Below are 18234 nucleotides of genomic sequence, written 5' to 3'. Positions count from 1 at the left end.
TCCTTGCAGACCCCCAAGAAGTCTATTTCGCTAGCTTTTATGCTTGTTCCCCCACTCTTTACTTTTTCGCCCCAAAAATGAAAGTACTTTTTTGGGGTGTTTTTAAGGGTCTCTTATTTTTTCAAGATTTGGCCTTTGGGGGACTGTGTCAAGGGTTCTAGGTCTTTTTCCCATGTTTGCACCCCAAAATAAAGATTTTGCACTTCTTTTCACCTGCTATTCATAGGTGAATTTTTTTTGCCTATTACATTGCATTAAGTTTCCGTGTAAGTGAAATCCGGCTGGAATTGAATTTGGAGATAAGTTCTGACCAGGCGAAAAGCTGCAATAGGCGAAACTTTTTCGCTGATTGTGGCTTTTTGCCTCTAATTGAATACAGACCTAAATCTGCTTCCTCCATTGCCTATTTGGAACAACGGGAAGCCGACTGCCTATATACCGGCAGTCGGCTTCCCGACTGTCTTATCCCGGCATGGGTGAAATGCCGGGCGTCTAGATGTAGACGCGCGCATTTCCCCGACGCCGGGAGACTGGCGCACGGCATCACGATCACAGTGATGCTGGGCGCCGCGAGCGGACAGCCGCGGGGGGGGGGGGGGGAGGGTTAGGTTTAGGGCTCCCGGGGGGGGGACTTAGGGTTAGGCACCCCCGGGGGGGGACTTAGGGTTAGGCACCCCCGGGGGGGACTTCGGGTTAGGCACCCCCGGGGGGGACTTAGGGTTAGGCACCCCCGGGGGGGACTTAGGGTTAGGCACCCCCGGGGGGGACTTAGGGTTAGGCACCCCCGGGGGGGACTTAGGGTTAGGCACCCCCGGGGGGGACTTAGGGTTAGGCACCCCCCCGGGAGACTTAGGTTTAGGTAGCGGGGAAGGGGGTGGTTAGGGTTAGGCACTTAGAGGGGGGATTAGGGTTAGGCACTTGGGGGGGAAGTTAGGGTTAGGCACCCCTAAGGAGGGTTAGGGTTAGGGGGGTTAGGTTAGTGGACACTTACCTATCCACGATCGGGATTTCCAGGGCTGTCGGGCTTCCGCTGCGTCGCACTCTGCTCCTGTCGGGCTGCCGCTGACAGGAATCTCATACCCATTCCGGAACAAACGTCTAGTTCAACATTTCAGTACTTTTAATAGGCACTTTAGTCCAGAACACTGTGAAATATAAAGCAGTCTCACCTTAAAAAGCCACTAACCACACTCGTGCCTGTGAGCCCCGGAAAGAATCCAGGAATCTCGCTACAGTATGTCTAAAAGGGTATTAGAGACCAAATGGATAGATCGGGACTTAATGAGACACTGGGGCTCCATTGTTTTTTGTAAATATAACTTGCATATATGCTCATGACTAAAGTGCCTATTAAAAGCACTGAAACGTTGACCTAGACGTTTGTTGTTCCAAGACTTTTTTTTCTTATATTTTTCATGCATAATATAACTTAACTTGTTTAAATCCGTGGAGTGCTGCCTATTTTTTCCATTTGGGGCTTTATAGCTATTCACCAGTGGGACCATTTTGTATATAATCCTGAGGATGGCACACCGGTAATTGACCCATGCATCATCTAGAGTGACAAATAATATCACTGTATACACACAATGAAGCATACGCACACAAACACACATAGGCAAACAGTTGTTTCATTAAAATATTTTTGTAGAATGATAAAGTTCCTCAGTTGCATACTCTACACAAACATTATAAAAGTGTATATTTTATATATACATACCTATACATATGCATACATATCTAGCCCGTTATCATTAAAATGGTTTGCTAAAATTTTTATGCTCCTAAATTATATGTGTTTTACATCCTTTCTGCATTTCAGAAAGTGCAGTGAAAAGATAAATATTAAGCATTATTTTCTGGGGGACTGTAGAAATAAATAAATAATGTAAAAATAAGGGAGGAAATAAACTGGTAAAAAAAAAGTGCTCGTAAGGAATGTTTAGCCATTTTCATAACATCAATCTGAAGTGGCATTTTTATGGACTGAGAGCATATCTTTGCAATAATGACATCAAACCATGATCTATATCCCTGTAATGGGAATAATTACAGCAAAGATTCTGTTTCCTGAAAGAAAAAAAAAGTCCTCACAGAAAGTCCAGCAGCTTTTAGAAAGACGACATTGTGCAAGGAAGTTTTTTTTTTTTTTTTGTAAATGGCATATATTACACTAGGTAAACTCTAGGCTAAGGTAAAGATTTATACCACACAAGCTACAGAAAGAAAAAAATATTTATTTTTCTTCTCAGACCGAATGCAACCCAAAATTCTATTAGCAACTTATGTTAAGCATATTGATATAGATGACTGTAAAATTGCAAGGCATTATTGTATATTCTTAGCATATAAGTGCAGACTGAACCATTCTAGATTAGGGAAGCTCTTCTCAAAAGATATTGGAGGATAAAATGTCATTTCAAGCACTTTTGGAAAAACCATTACAATATAAAATAATATACATAATACATAATTTTATATACACAGTATACAGTGCTTTTCTTAAAAAGTATATATATATATATATATATATATATATATATACACACACACACACAGTATACTAATAAATATACTGTATATATATTTATTACACATACATTTAATATATACATACTTAAATATATACATATAAACAATTAGGCGCTCATGCATGTTGTTTTTTATAAGTGGATATGGGTATCTGACGGAAGGCATTAGTCCGGAATATTAGAATAATGTGTGCATTTTCAAATAAACTTTGCAAAATGTAAAATCTTTTGCGAAGAAAAAAAAATTTGTAAAAAGAATAATTTCTTTCTTTCAGGTGACCACCTAGACTCTGTATTTGGTTTTATGGTTTGATACTGTATATTACCATTTTATTTTTATTTTTTTAGCAAAGTGAAATATAAATGTGCAATTGCAACAGTTGGTGTGCTGAATTCGTACTATGCTTTTTACCCGAGCATTTACAATTAATATTTGAGTAATCAGAACTGATGTGTACAAAGTACTTTTTTTCCCCCCTTGAAATACATTTTTTTACATGCGAATTGCAATTGAAAATCTCTGAAGGAATTCAAAAACTCAGAAAAAAAGGCAATATCGCATGCATCTATTATATAATGCTACAAGGCTTATATATAGCAGCTTTGCATTAGAGAGCTGCAGGGAATTCCCAATCCCTTCCAGCTCTGTCTGCTTGGGCACAGTATCTCCTCTCCCCAGCTAACCGTCAGCCCCCCTAAGAGATTCCGCGAATCAGCACCATCCCCCACTGGTAGTCGTGTAAACTATCACCCCCTCCACCGGCATCCACCCACATCACTGATGCGCAGGAGGGACATATAGCCACCGCTGAGCCAAACACTGGGAGTGGAGCTTTTGGCATAAGGTAGAGCAGTGAAAAACATGTGGGAGACAAAAGGAAAGGGGGAAGAGCATAGGGTAGATGGAAGGAGAGGGGGGAGACAGTAGTGGAACATAAAGTAAAAGTGACACGGCAAATGATGTGTCCCAAATACTAGTAAAACAGTAAATCATCTGAAGAAAAATAACCCCTCTTATTTCAGCTGCAGTAAGCAAATGGAATCCCAATTATATTAACCACTTGCCAGGCATGGTCGCATCAGATGCGACCAGGGCTGGATTATAGGCAGGGTGACAGGGGCGATAGTTCCGGGGCCGCCACACACTGGGGGTCATTCAGACCCGGTCGTTAGCGCCGATGCGCTCTGACCGGGTCGATGGCCCCCCACAGAGCATGCGCATGACGGCGCCGTCGTGCGCATGCGTGAGACCCGCTACGACCGACAGCGCCGGTCGTAGCGGGTCTCGATCCAAAGGGGGCGAGCTGTCGATGTCGATTGACAGCTCGCCCCGTTTGGAAGGCAGGCCGGGGGGGTGGCAGCCCAAAAGGGGGTGTTCCCATGGGAACGCCTACCGTTTGGGGGCGGCCCCACTGACATCACTAGTGATGTCAGTGGAGAGCTTCCGGCTCAGACAGAGCCAAAAGCTCTCCGGGGCTTACGACAAGGGAGACCCTACCCTAGGGTCTCGTCGTAAGCCCCGATGGTCGCGATGGTCAAGACCATCGCGACCATCACCTTAGGCGGTCATAAGGCTGTGGGTGTTAATCCACAGCCTTACCACCGCAAAGGAGGACGTCTTGAAAATTCAAGACGTCCTCCCCTCATTCAGACCGACCGCACACTCTGTGCGACCGGCTCTGAATGAGGTCCACTGTCCCCAGCCCCTGGCCACATTATTACTGTGTATATAAATTATTGTGTTTGCACACACTCTATGCTTAATAACAGAGCCATTTTCTGAGGGCTATGATCCGCCGTCCGGGCGTGTCCTTGGTGCACCGATCTGTCACTCAGACTGGCTGATGTTTTATGTGGTGATGGGATTTCTTTGTTTTGCTGCGCTGCTTGGCAACCCTGCTTTACTTTACCATGATTGGTGGGTGGTCCAGATGACTCGTACTTCCTTTGTTTACATTGGGTTACTATGATTACTTGTGATGCTGTTCACAGGAAGGAGGGGTCGGACGCAGTTACAGTGTGTGATGCATTGTAACAGGTGTGCTACATGAGGTAAGGTTTATTTATCCCTGAGTGCCGTCTCAAGTCTGTTTGTATTGCCTGCAACAAGCTATGCCTCGGTTTGCTGTTAAGGAAGGCAATGGGGAGCAGTATTCATGCACCTGACAAAGTGAGTGCCAGACATTTCTTGTGATTATTATAATATATATATATATATATACATACATATACATATATATATATATGTATATGTATGTATATATATATATATATATATATATATATATATATATATATATATATAATAATCACAAGAAATGTCTGGTGTATGTGTATATATATACACATACACACAGGTTGAATCTCCCATATCCAAAATGCTCGGGACCAGGGGTATTTTGGATATCGGAATATTCCGTATTTTGGAATAATTGCATACCATATTAAAATGTCTTAGGTATAGTGCCCAAATCTAAACACAGAATGCATTTATGATTTATATACACCTTATACACACAGCCTGAAGGTAATGTTATACAATATTTTCAATAATTTTGTGCCTCAAACAAAGTTTGAAATGAAATTTATTTGTGTCATATACACCATATACACACAGCCTATAGGTCAATTTATACTTTATTTTTAATAATTTTGTGCCTTAAACAAAGTTCGTGTGCATTGAACCATCAAAAATCAAAGTTTTCACTATCTCAGTCATGCTAAAAATATTCCGTATTTCAGAATATTCCGTATTTCGGAATATTTGGATATGGGATACTCAACCTGTATATATATATATGTATGTATATATATATATATATATATATATGTATATATATATATATATATATATATATATACATACACGTATACACACACACACAGAATATATATATATTAAAATTTTATTGACAGGGGCCCCCACACGTTTGTTGCCCAGGGGCCCCCACAGACCTTAATCTGGCCCTGGAGGCGACCACACCAGGCTGGTCTTTCCCTGACATGGCCGCATCTGATGCAACCAGTCAGAAACGCCCTGTGGGAGATAATATTCCAGCAGCTGCCAGTCTCAGAGACCTCTTCGTCCCTCTGCACCAAGGGCTTCTAGCACAGTTTCTGCCCACCAACGCTGGATGAAGTGATCTGTCAGCAAAGCGGCACCACCCACCTGGCAGAGGGATATGTAATGAAAAGAGACGCTTTGCACCTGTGTATATCTGGCAGTCGCCGAGAATATGTAAATTCGCAATGTTCCGATTATTGATGGACCGATGTATCATTTCTCGATTTAAAAAAAAAATATTAATGTTATGCGTCTAATAGATATATATATATATATATATATATATATCTCCATCCATGATGGCGGCACTCAGGAAAAAAGACAGACTCGCAGGGTGAGTAACCAACGTTTCATTGCTGTATTGGGTAGTGCATTTTCGTCTATTTGAAAATGCACTACATAATACAGCATTGAAACGTTGGTTACTCACCCTGCGAGTCTGTCTTTTCCTGAGTGCCGCCATCATGTATATATGACAACTTCTTTGCACCATGTGTATAGCTGTTTGAAAGGCACCGGATTTTAGGTATTTATTGCAGTGATTTGCACATATTCAGGAGTGCCGCTTCCTTGCAGTATATATATATATATATATATATATATATATATATATATATATCTTCAAACGGGGTTCAGCACTCACTTAAAGCAATGAAGCCAGTACGGGCACCAATCAATAATCCAATTTGTAAAAAACGCACTCACCAGTGCTTCTCTTTTCAAATATTTGATATAGTGAAATAGAAAAAAAAAACCTTCTTAGGAGGTCATGACATACTCAAGTGGCACAAGTCGACGTTTCGACTGCATAAACTCGGCCTTCCTCAGGACATCACCAGCGTGACACAGGACATATAGACACCCTCACCCTTGGCCAGCTTATATACCCATGGTAAGAAGACCCAATCATTGCTCCACCCCCAACATCCCTCCGGGACCGGAAGTAACGCTTACGGGATGGAACAGTCTCCAAACTGTAGTATATACTATGGTGATGGTTGGGTAGGACTGCGCTCTGCTGTGTGGGCAGATGTGATATGTTAGTGGGCTGAAAGGTGTGCTATATGAGTGAGTGGGGTGCTGCACTTCCTGATCGCAGGTGTACCGGGTCCTGCGTAAAATAGGATAGAGACCGTGGGGTACGGAAGGTGCGCTCGCCCTGTGGGTGCAATGATGATGGGGGTGTGTTGGACTGTGTATATGTGGCTGCTAGTGTGTGTGGTGTGATTAAGTGGGGAGGGGTGGACAAATGGAATGACAGAGGTGGACACAAGGTGGGAGTAAATGGTTTTATTGGAGTAGTCACAGTGCTTCTCCTATATAGTCCTGGGCAACAGGGTGGGTGTGGTGGTGGGGGGGAGAGACTGGGGAGGTGGGTCGACCCTTTCAGGGGGCTCCTTTCCGTGCAGTTCTCCTTTACATAGTTCAACTCACTACGTGCCCGTGCTCCATACTGTACAAAATCCTATGAGTAGGTAGAAAAACCACACCATGCTCTGCATTGCAGTATAAAAAAAATATACTGTATATTTTCAAATAGACTGCATCACAGCAAAGTTTACACTGCAGTGCCGAGCATGGTGTCGTTTTTCTACCTACCCATAGGATTTGTATCTATATATATATCTATGCAGTACTATGCAAAAGTTTTAGGCAGGTGTGGAATAAATGCTGCAAAGTAATGGGCCCCATCTGCGATGGATTGCCACGAACCCGCGATGTTGCAACCCGGCATCGTGGGATCGCAGAAATCCAACATGTTGGATTTTGCCGATTTGACGATCGCGATCAAAAAATGATTGCGATTATCAAATCGCCGGCATTTAACATGGCAAATGTCTACAATCCGAACATAGATGGTGGGAGGTCGGCGTTTCCACCCGGAAACGGTGGCATTTCCCATCGCATCACAACTAACAGTCGCTGATGTATGGCCACCTTAAGAATGCTTTCAAAAATAGTAGTGTTCATTTATTTATCAATTAACAAAATGCAAAGTGAATGAACAGAAAAAAATCTAAATCAAATAAATATTTGGTGTGACCACCCTTTGCCTTCAAAACAGCATCAATTCTTCTAGGTAACCTTGCACAAAGTTAGGGATTTTGTAGGATTATAGTCAGGTGTATGATTAACCAATCATTCCAAACAGGTGATAATGATCATCATTTTCATATGTAGGTTGAAAAAGTCATTAACTGAGACAGAAACAGCTGTGTAGAAGGCTAAATCGGAATATATCCAGCAATGCCATCAACTCAAAACTTGCAGAAAGCAGTGGGACTCAGGTACACCTATCTACTTTTAAGAAAAGTTTGGCCAAAAGTGTGTGACCACCCTTTGCCTTCAAAACAGCATCAATTCTTCTATGTACACTTGCACACAGTTTTTGAAGGAACTCGACAGGGAGGTTGTTCCAAACATTTTGGAGAACTAACCACAGATCTTCTGTGGATGTAGGCTTGCTCAAATCCTTGCTCAAATCCTTCTGTCTCTTCATGTGATCCCAAACAGACTTGATGATGTTTAGATCAGGGCTCTCTGGGGGCCAAATCATAATTTCCAGGACTCCTTGTTCTTCCTTACTCTGAAAATAGTTCTTAATGACTTTGGCTCTATGTTTGGGGTCATTGTCCTGTTGCAGAATAAATTTCGAGCCAATGAGACGCCTCCCTGATGGTATTACATGATGGATAAGTACCTGCCTGTATTTCTCAGCACTGAGGACACCATTATTTCTGACCAAATCCCAAACTCCATTTGCTGAAATGCAGCCCCAGACTTGCAGAGAAACCTCCACCATGCTTCACTGCTACCTGGAGACACTCATTTTTATACCGCTCTCCAACCCTTCGGCAAACAAAATGCCTTCTGTTACAAACAAATATTTAAATTTTTGATACATCAGTCCAAAGCACCTGCTGCCATTTTTCTGCACCCCAGTTACTATGTTTTCAAGCATAGTTGGGTCACTTGGCCTTTCCACATTGAAGATATGGCTTTTTGGCCGCAATTCTTTCATGAATACCACTTCTGGACAGAATTCTCTGAACAGTAGATGGATGTACCTAGTTTCTGCCAGTTCTGAGCTGATGGTGCTGCTGCACATTTTCCGATTTAGAAGGGAAGTAAGCAAGTCTTTCATCTGATGAGCTAAGTTTCCTTGGCCGACCACTGCGTCTAAGGTCCTCAACGTTGCCCATTTCTTTGTGCTTCTTCAAAAGAGCTTGAACAGCACATCTTGAAACCCCAGTCTGCTTTGAAATCTTTGCCTGGGAGCGACCTTGCTGATGCAGTATAACCACCTTGTGTCTTGTTGATGTGCTCAGTCTTGCCATGGAGTATGACCTGTGACATGAAACTGTCTTCCACAACCTCACCTTTGTAGCAGAGTTTGGCTGTTCCTCACCCAGTTTCAAGCCTCCTGCACAGCTGTTTCTGTTTCAGTTAATGTCTGTGTTTCAACCTACATATGAAAATAATGATCATCATCACCTGTTTGGTATGATTGATTAATCATACATCTGACTATAATCCTACAAAATCCCTGCCTTTGTGCAAATGTTCCTAGAAGAATTGATGCTGTTTTGAAGGCAAGGGGTGGTCACACCAAATATTGATTTGATTTAGATTTCTCTCTGTTCATTCACTTTGCATTTTGTAAATTGATAAAAATAAACTATTGACACTATTTTTGAAAGCACTCTCACTTTGCAGCATTTTTTCCACAACTGGCTAAAACTTTTGCACAGTATCGTGTGTGTGTGTGTATAAAATATATATATATACACACAGTCAGGTCCATAAATATTGGTACATTGACAGAATTTTCAGATTTTGGCCTCTATTCACCACCACAATGGTTTTGAAATGAAACAAACAAGATGTGCTTTAACTGCAGACTTTCAGATTTAATGTGAGGGTAATTACTTCCAAATCGGGTGAACGGTGTAGGAATTACAACAGTTTCAATATGTGCCTCCCACTTTTTAAGGGGCCAAAAGTAATGGGACTATCAACTCAAAAGCTATTTTATGGACAGGTGTGGGCTATTCCCTCGTTATTTCATTATCAATTAAGCAGGTAAAAGGTCTGGAGTTGATTCTAGGTGTGACATTTGCATTTGGAATCAGTTGCTGTCAACTCTCGATATGAGATCCAAAGAGCTGTCACCATCAGTGAAGCAAGCCATCATTAGGCTGAAAAATCAAAACAAACCCATCAGAGAGATAGCAAAAACATTAGGTGTGGCCAAATCAACTGTTTGGAACATTCTTAGAAAGAAAGAACGCATCGGAGAGCTCAGCAACACCAAAAGACCCGGAAGACCACGGAAAACAACTGTGGTGGATGACAGAAGAATTATTTCCCTGGTGAAGAAAAACCCCTTCACAACAGTTGGCCAAATCAAGAACACTCTCCAGGAGGTAGATGTATATGTGTCAAAGCCAACAATCAAGAGAAGACTTCACAAGAGTGAATATAGAGGGTTCACCACAAGATGCAAACCATTGGTGAGCCACAAAAACAGGAAGACCAGATTAGAGTTTGCCAAACAACATCTAAAAAAGCCATTACAGTTCTGGAACAACATGCTATTGACAGATGAGACAAAGATCAACTTGTACCAGAGTGATGGGAAGAGAAGAGAAGGAAAGGAACTGCTCATGATCCAAAACATACCACCTCATCAGTGAAGCATGGTAGTGGTAGTGTCATGGCGTGGGCATGTATGGCTGCCAATGGAACTGGTTCCCTTGTATTTATTGATGATGTGACTGCTGACAAAAGCAGCAGAATGAATTCTGAAGTGTTTTGGGCAATATTATATGCTCATATTCAGTCAAATGCTTCAGAACTCATTGGACAGCGCTTCACAGTGCAGATGGACAATGACCCGAAGCATACTGCAAAAGCAACCAAAGAGTTTTTTAAGGCTAAAAAGTGGAATGTTATGCAATGGCCAAGTCAATCCCCTGACCTGAATCCGATTGAGCATGCATTTCACTTGATGAAGACAAAACTGAAGGGAAAATGCCCCAAGAACAAGCAGGAACTGAAGACATTTGCAGTAGAAGCCTGGCAGAGCATCACCAGGGATGAAACCCAGCGTCTGGTGTTGTCTATGAGTTCCAGACTAAAGGCTGTAACTGCCTGCAAAGGATTTGCAACAAAGTATTAAAAAGTGAAAGTTAGATTTAGGATTGTTTAGTTTGTCCCATTACTTTTGGCCCCTTAAAAAGTGGGAGGCACATATAGAAACCGTTGTAATTCCTACACCGTTCACCTGATTTGGATGTATTTACCCTCAAATTAAATCTGAAAGTCTTCAGTTAAATCACATCTTGTTTGTTTCATTTCAAAGCCATTGTGGTGGTGAATAGAGGACAAAATATGAAAATTCTGTCAATGTCCCAATATTTATGGAACTGACTGTATATATATATATATATACATACACAAATAAAATCATGTAAAAAAAAAACACGACTATATCTGAGCGTTTTTTGGAAAAAATGTAAATAAGTCAGTAATGGATTTTTAAAAATGTTAACTGAATTTACATATAGAGCAAACTGAAAGTAGAACATATGCTGTTCTTTCAAGTCCTCTGTGCCATAGTATGAGGATCAATTACTGCACTGATATTTAATAGTTAGAGCTTGTTCACAATTCTCCACCTTTACTCCTGTTTGTAATAAATAAATGTAATAAGAAAGAGAAAAAAAATATTAAAAGAATTCAAATAACAGCCAATAGCGCTGTTGCCACCACTGCATTCTAAAATATTAGCGTTGGGTTTCAAAATTGAGATAACTTATTTCTCATGCGTGACTTGCAGCACCAGTACAACACAATAACAAAACAACATAAAATACAGTGAATAAGCAGTATAAGTAATATATAATTTAATAGTAGTTACATCAACATGAAGAAGTGACAATTCGAACGCTAACCAGAAAGTTTGCAAATATTACTATATCACACTATATTTACATGACTGCTTGAAAATAAATGAAGTTATGCACAATGTTTACATGTGCAGTTAGGACTCGTCTTACTAGAGTAACTGCAAATTAAAATACTAATTGTAGGTACATCACACTTCCTATTTGTGTGTTATTTTTGTTATCAAATACAGTTAAACTGCATCAAAGTCTAGTTACACAAATGGTTGGTTTAAATTACAGACTTGTAGTTCCCAGGCATAAATCACCCTTTCCTCTGTTTATAGACATAGCCCGAGGGTTGTATGGTATATTCATTTTTCTCAGCAACTAAGCAAGGTAAATAATTGTACTGTGTTCAAGTATGGCGGATTCCAGCTCCATATGGCATGAATTAACTCAGTTTCCCCTCCCCCTCCAAAAAAAAAAAGAGAAAGCATGTATATGAATCGTAATAACAAACATGTATGGCTGTAGAATTTAAATGCGGATCCTTTTCTCAAAGTTCCATGCATTAATTCTGTTTGAAAATGCTTTACAAAAGTCTGTATAGCTGGCTTCTAGACGGGGACTAGAGAACGAAGCCAGGAAGCAAACAATTTTTGTAAGGTAAATCGTAATAATAGAATAAACAAACAGCCTAGTTGTCTGTCCCTTCAGCTGCGGGATTTAAACACAGGCCTTCTTCCTATTAATCTGTCAGCGCAGAGCAGAAATATACAGAGCTACAAAATACTGGTTAATTAGGCCAGAATATCACAACTGATAAATTACAGTACAGGCTATTTGACCACCTGTTCTAGTGCTCATTACTATAAATTACAACACACTTGTAACAAATCAAAAATACATTAAAAACAAAATTACTTTTTTTTTGGCTAGAATAAAATGTATAGGGAAGCCAAGCAATGATGCAGATGTTGAATCAGACTTGCAATTTAATATGGCCAGATATAGACCTACCCATTCTCCTATTGTTTAACATAACGTATCCTTTTCTAAATTCAGTGACTGTTGTGTCATTACCATTTTATGGTATTGCCGGCCCTACATAAAGTTATTTTGTTAAATGTCTGTTGTCTTGTTTGCATTAATCTGTACTGAATTGTAAAATACTGGGAAGTAGTCTTAAAATTGGTTAAGTAATTAGACTTACCTAGAAATCAGTTAGCTACTTACCTGTTTCTTGTTTGGATAATTCTGAATTTCAGAATTTACTGAAAAGTAGGTGATACTTTAGAATACAGATCAGGTATTTGGATTCTGTAGACTAGAATCCAGCTTTTTTCTTCTTCTTAAAATGTTGAGAAGTATCGCATTTATATTTTAGCATTATTTAACAGCTTTACTGCCAGACCAGAGCAAAGAGGCAAGAAGTAAAAATGTATAGATATAACCTCCCAACATCTGAGGTCTTGACAGCGAGACAGGGGGTGTGGAAGTGGCAAATTGGGGGCACTACCATGAACTAGAGGATGATCTTAATGGGAGGGTGGTTCAAGGATAAAAATCACATGGTGTTACATATCTGGTAATTGAGATAATAAAAAAATAGAAGCGTGCACATAAAAAAGTGTCTCACACGGATTCTGGGACCAGCACAGCAACTCAGAGGCCACTTACTGAGCACAAATGGTTACAATAAATTGCAGTGCTATAAAACCAAAATGATAATCCTTCAATTGATTGGTTTTAATTTCTCTTTGGTTTTCACCCTCTAAATTAGAGCACACTCCCTAATTTCAGCATAGGTAAAGGAGTGTGATAGCATAAGACATCTGTGTCAAACCAAAATAGGTGGCCCACGCGCTTCTAGCAGTGTGTCCCAATTAATAACTAGCTATGCCAGCAACTTGTGGGCATCTTTATGAACTGCCAATGAGCTATATGGAAAATTGTTATTTCAACACAATCCCATCTAACCACTTTAATGCAAAATCTATTCTGCTAACCTCTATAGAATACAGAAAAGCATTTTAGTGCCTGATATACAATACAGAGTAATTTCAAGGTTGAACTAAATAATGCAAAAAGCATTCTAGAAATCATTTTTGAATATAGAAACCTTTGCAGTGACTAGTATGATAAAGAAAGCAAATTAGTGATCAATAGAGATCTTAGTGATCGATATACAATACGGAGAGCTTTTTAGTGACCAATATACAATACAGAGAGCATATTAGTAAAAAATAATTAATACAAAGTCCATTGCCTAGTGACTGAAACACCACAGAGACTATACTATCATCATCTAAAATACAGAGAGCCTCTAATGACCACAAAATAATAAGAGTATTTGACAGATATACTGTACTAGTCTAGCACAATACAACACAGAGCTCATACATGTTACCAATATACAGTAAAGAGAGCAATCGAATGACCACTACACAAGACAGAATGCATGTCAATGACCAGTATACAACCCATTTCTGGAGACAAATATACAATTCGGGCCCCACACATTTCACTCCTCATGGGTAACTGATAGATTTCAGTTAGCGTTATACAAACAAAAAAAACAAGTTTGTATTTGTTTAGTTAGACGACCCCACAATCCTGAATTTGCCACCCTTGATTTGTCCCTACTGATTTTTTACTACTATATACACTACCGTTCAAAAGTTTGGGGTCACCCAGACAATTTCGTGTTTTATATGAAAACTAACTTATTTATAAATGAGTTGCAAAATGAATAAAACATATAGTCAAGACACTGGCAAGGTTAAAAATAATGATTTTTATTTGAAATAATAATTTTGCCCTTCAAACTTTGCTTTCGTCAAAGAATGCTCCTTTTGCAGCAATTACAGCATTGCAGACCTTTGGAATTCTAGCTGTTAATTTGTTGAGGTAATCTGAAGAAATTTCACCCCACGCTTCCAGAAGCACCTCCCACAAGTTGGATTGGCTTGATGGGCACTTCTTGCGTACCATACGGTCAAGCTGCTCCCACAACAGCTCAATGGGGTTGAGATCTGGTGACTGTGCTGGCCACTCCATTACAGACAGAATACCAGCTGCCTGCTTCTTCCCTAAATAGTTCTTGCATAATTTGGAGGTGTGCTTTGGGTCAATACCCTGTTGAAGGAGGAAAGTGGCTCCAATAAAGCTCTGTCCACAGGGTATGGCATTGCAAAATTGAGTGATAGCCTTCCTTATTCAAAATCCCTTTTACCTTGTATAAATCTCCCATGTTACCAGCATCAAAGCAGCCCCAAACCATCACATTACCTCCACCATGCGTGACAGATGGAGTCAGGCACTCTTCCAGCATCTTTTCACTTGTTCTGCATCTCACAAATGTTCTTCTGTGTGATCCAAACACCTCAAACTTTGATTCATCTGTCCATAACACTTTTTTCCAATCTTCCTCTATCCAATGTCTGTGTTCTTTTGCCCATATTAATCTTTTCCTTTTATTGGCCAGTCTCAGATATGGCTTTTTCTTTGCCATTCTGCCTAGAAGGCCAGCATCCCGAAGTCGCCTCTTCACTGTAGACGTTGACACTGGCGTTTTGCGGATACTATTTAATGAAGCTGCCAGTTGAGGACTTGTGAGGCATCTGTTTCTCAAACTATAGACTCTAATGTACTTGTCTTCTTGCACAGTTGTGCACCGGGGCCTCCACTTCTCTTTCTACTCTGGTTGAAGCCTGTTTGTGCTGTTCTCTGAAGGGAGTAGTACACACCATTGTAGGAAATGTTCTCTTGCCAATTTCTCGCATGGAATAGCCTTCATTTCTAAGAACAAGAATAGACTGTTGAGTTTCACATGAAAGTTCTCTTTTTCTGGCCATTTGGAGAGTATAATCGAACCCGCAAATGTGATGCTCCAGATACTCAACTAGCTCAAAGGAAGGCCAGTTTTATAGCTTCTCTAACGAGCAAACCCATTTTCAGCTGTGCTAACATAATTGCACAAGGGTTTTCTAATCATCCATTAGTCTTCTAATGCGCTTAGCAAACACAATATACCATTAGAACACTGGAGTGATGGTTGCTGGAAATGGGCCTCTATACACCTATGTAGATATTCCTTTAAAAACCAGACGTTTGCAGCTACTATAGTCATTTACCACATTAACAATGTATAGAGTATATTTCTGATTAATTTTATGTGTTCTTCATTGAAAAAAACAGTGCTTTTCTTTCAAAAATAAGGATATTTCTAAGTGACCCCAAACTTTTGAACGGTAGTGTATTTTACATCTTTATTTATACAGTGACTGTTATTATTTGCTACTGCACTTACTACATTGTATTCCCCCCCCTCTGCTGGAAACAAATGGACCAACAAACTAAAGTAGACCTATGACATAAGAAATAGGTAGCAATGCAGAGAGTTCACACATAGTATCTGAAGAAATAAACAAAACAATAATTTAACTAAACGGTGAAGTTTATTTTTATTTTTTATAGTCCATGGCCAAACTGTAAAGAAGAACATTTACTTGCATGTGATTTATAGGCTTGAAACTGTGCAACACAGTTTAAAATTCACTGTGAATCATACAAAGTGTTACCTATCTTTTGTATTATAAAATACCTACCATCAGATGGCACTATTGCTGTGCTTAAAGAGGATTTTACATTAAACACAAAATAACCCTACAAACTGCAGAACTAATCAGCATCAGAATACAGATATACCATGTAGAATTTGTGCTACATATACTGTATGTATGTATGTATGTATAAATGAACATAATGTATGAATTCTAAAGCCTAAACACTTCATCCTACTGCAAATAATTCCAAGTGTACACAATTATTTACTAGGGATACAATAAAATAAATAACAAAAGTGTATTCAATAAAAATTATCACTAGTGATATATGCCTCTTTGGTATAAAACATGCCTCTAATAAAGTATACTGATATATATATATATATATATATATATATAAATTCTACTCGGCACTTAACCTCAATGCTGTATCAATTTTCACGGGTGCTCTGCATTCATTAAAACAGTTTTAATATTTCTATTGAGGGTGGCACTCACAGACATGTAGAAAAAATACTACACTGGTCTCCTCATTCAACATTTAAATCTATAAGCAAATTTTCATCAGGAAGACCAGTGTGGTATTTGTTTCTACATGTCTGCGAGTGTCGCCCCCCATAACAAAATATTATATAAATATATATATATATATATATATATACGCACACACGCACACATTTTGAGAATATACTTCGTAACACTGAAATGCTTGTGTAATTTTCATAAAAGAGATAATTTTGTGCAGTAATTTTAGCTGTGTGGATATATTAATCTAGAAATGAAAAAAATTCATAACAACTGGCACATGTACGTTTGGTAACATTAAAGAATCATGATTTTCAGACAGACACACAACAGAAATGCAAGATATAGGATTGATGAAAATGGCTAGTTATTAAATTTGATATTTTATTAAATGAAGCGTAATAACTGATTACGTCTCTTCTATCACCAAATTAATAAGTTTGTGTTATTTGCTGTTGCTAGTACTGTTTGGGGAGTTGTTGCAATTGTACAGTTTGGGTAAGGGCAGGGGGGATTTTCTACACTCCTTTGATTACATCCTAAAGTTCAGTGACGAGAAGCTGCTGTAGTATTTATTTTTCTTACACAAGTAGCTGTGATTGCAGAATTTAGATGGATTGATCCCTTCAAATCAAAACTAATTTTTACCTAAATAATCCATCAAGGGCCGGAATTCATCATTGTAATTAGTCCCAGCCTCTTAAAAATGTGCACAGCTCCAACAGAAGAAAGTTCCAGCTTTGTCCAACGTACAATTACAATTGGACAGTACCACAAACCACCAATGTCATATCTCTGAAGGTCCAACATGCATTTTGTTTTATCTCTAACGTTCGTACTGTACGGTTTATTCACTTGACCTAATACTTACAAAATATTTAATGACAGGAAGGTTTAAATGATTACACAGAAGCTTTACAAATCATTTACTGTCAGTATGTAAACTATGTAAGGTATCTCTCTATAAACGAACAAGTATTATAGTGTGCGCCCTGGCTGTAAAGTTAATTTTGAAAACATACCAGCTGCTGAAAAATGGTTGAGCATCTCAGAACGTTTGCAAATAGAAGACACTTAAACCTTGTTTGTCAAAGAAACCAATACTGTAAAGAATAGAGTGCACACACAGTAAATACAAGATTTCTGATTTTGTATCATTCCATATCTAACAAAACCAGCCTTATCCACAGCATTGGACAACTAGGTTATTTTACAGTGTGCTGCTTATAAGATCAAACTGCACCAACATAATATTCTTTTTATAATGAAGTTTTTAAATCATTTTTAATTACCTTTCAAAACCCACATTCTAGTCCTGCACTTGACAAGATGCAAAATAGTTCAACAAATGTTGCACTATGCAGCGGATGAAATTTATGCGGCACGGCTGGTAACCTGCATTAATGTACTTACTGAAAATACGCAAAGGAACTTTTTAGTTGCTTTATACTTAAATAACTTGTCTTATTTATTTTAAGTGCTGCATGAAGGATATTAATTGTAAAGCTTTAATATGTTAAATGCTATATTGCATAAAGCACATCGATAGAGGTTTTACATAATCCTTTATTATTGAAAACACTGACAGTACAACCACGAAAAGATACCAGAAGTTATGGGTGTATTCTTCATTACCTAAATATGAGCATATTTTT

General features: G+C 39.1%; 1 protein-coding gene across 2 annotated transcripts in view; it reads right to left on the bottom strand.

Moving 5' to 3' along the window:
- LRBA (LPS responsive beige-like anchor protein) overlaps window positions 1–18234 on the bottom strand; it is a 626758-nt gene that overhangs the window by 31648 nt on the left and 576876 nt on the right. The window lies entirely within an intron of this gene.

This window comes from Taudactylus pleione, unplaced genomic scaffold (assembly GCF_031769625.1).
Source record: "Taudactylus pleione unplaced genomic scaffold, aTauple2 ptg000021l, whole genome shotgun sequence".
NCBI classification, from domain to species: Eukaryota; Metazoa; Chordata; class Amphibia; order Anura; family Myobatrachidae; genus Taudactylus; species Taudactylus pleione.
This window is presented reverse-complemented; position numbering and strand designations above follow the sequence as displayed.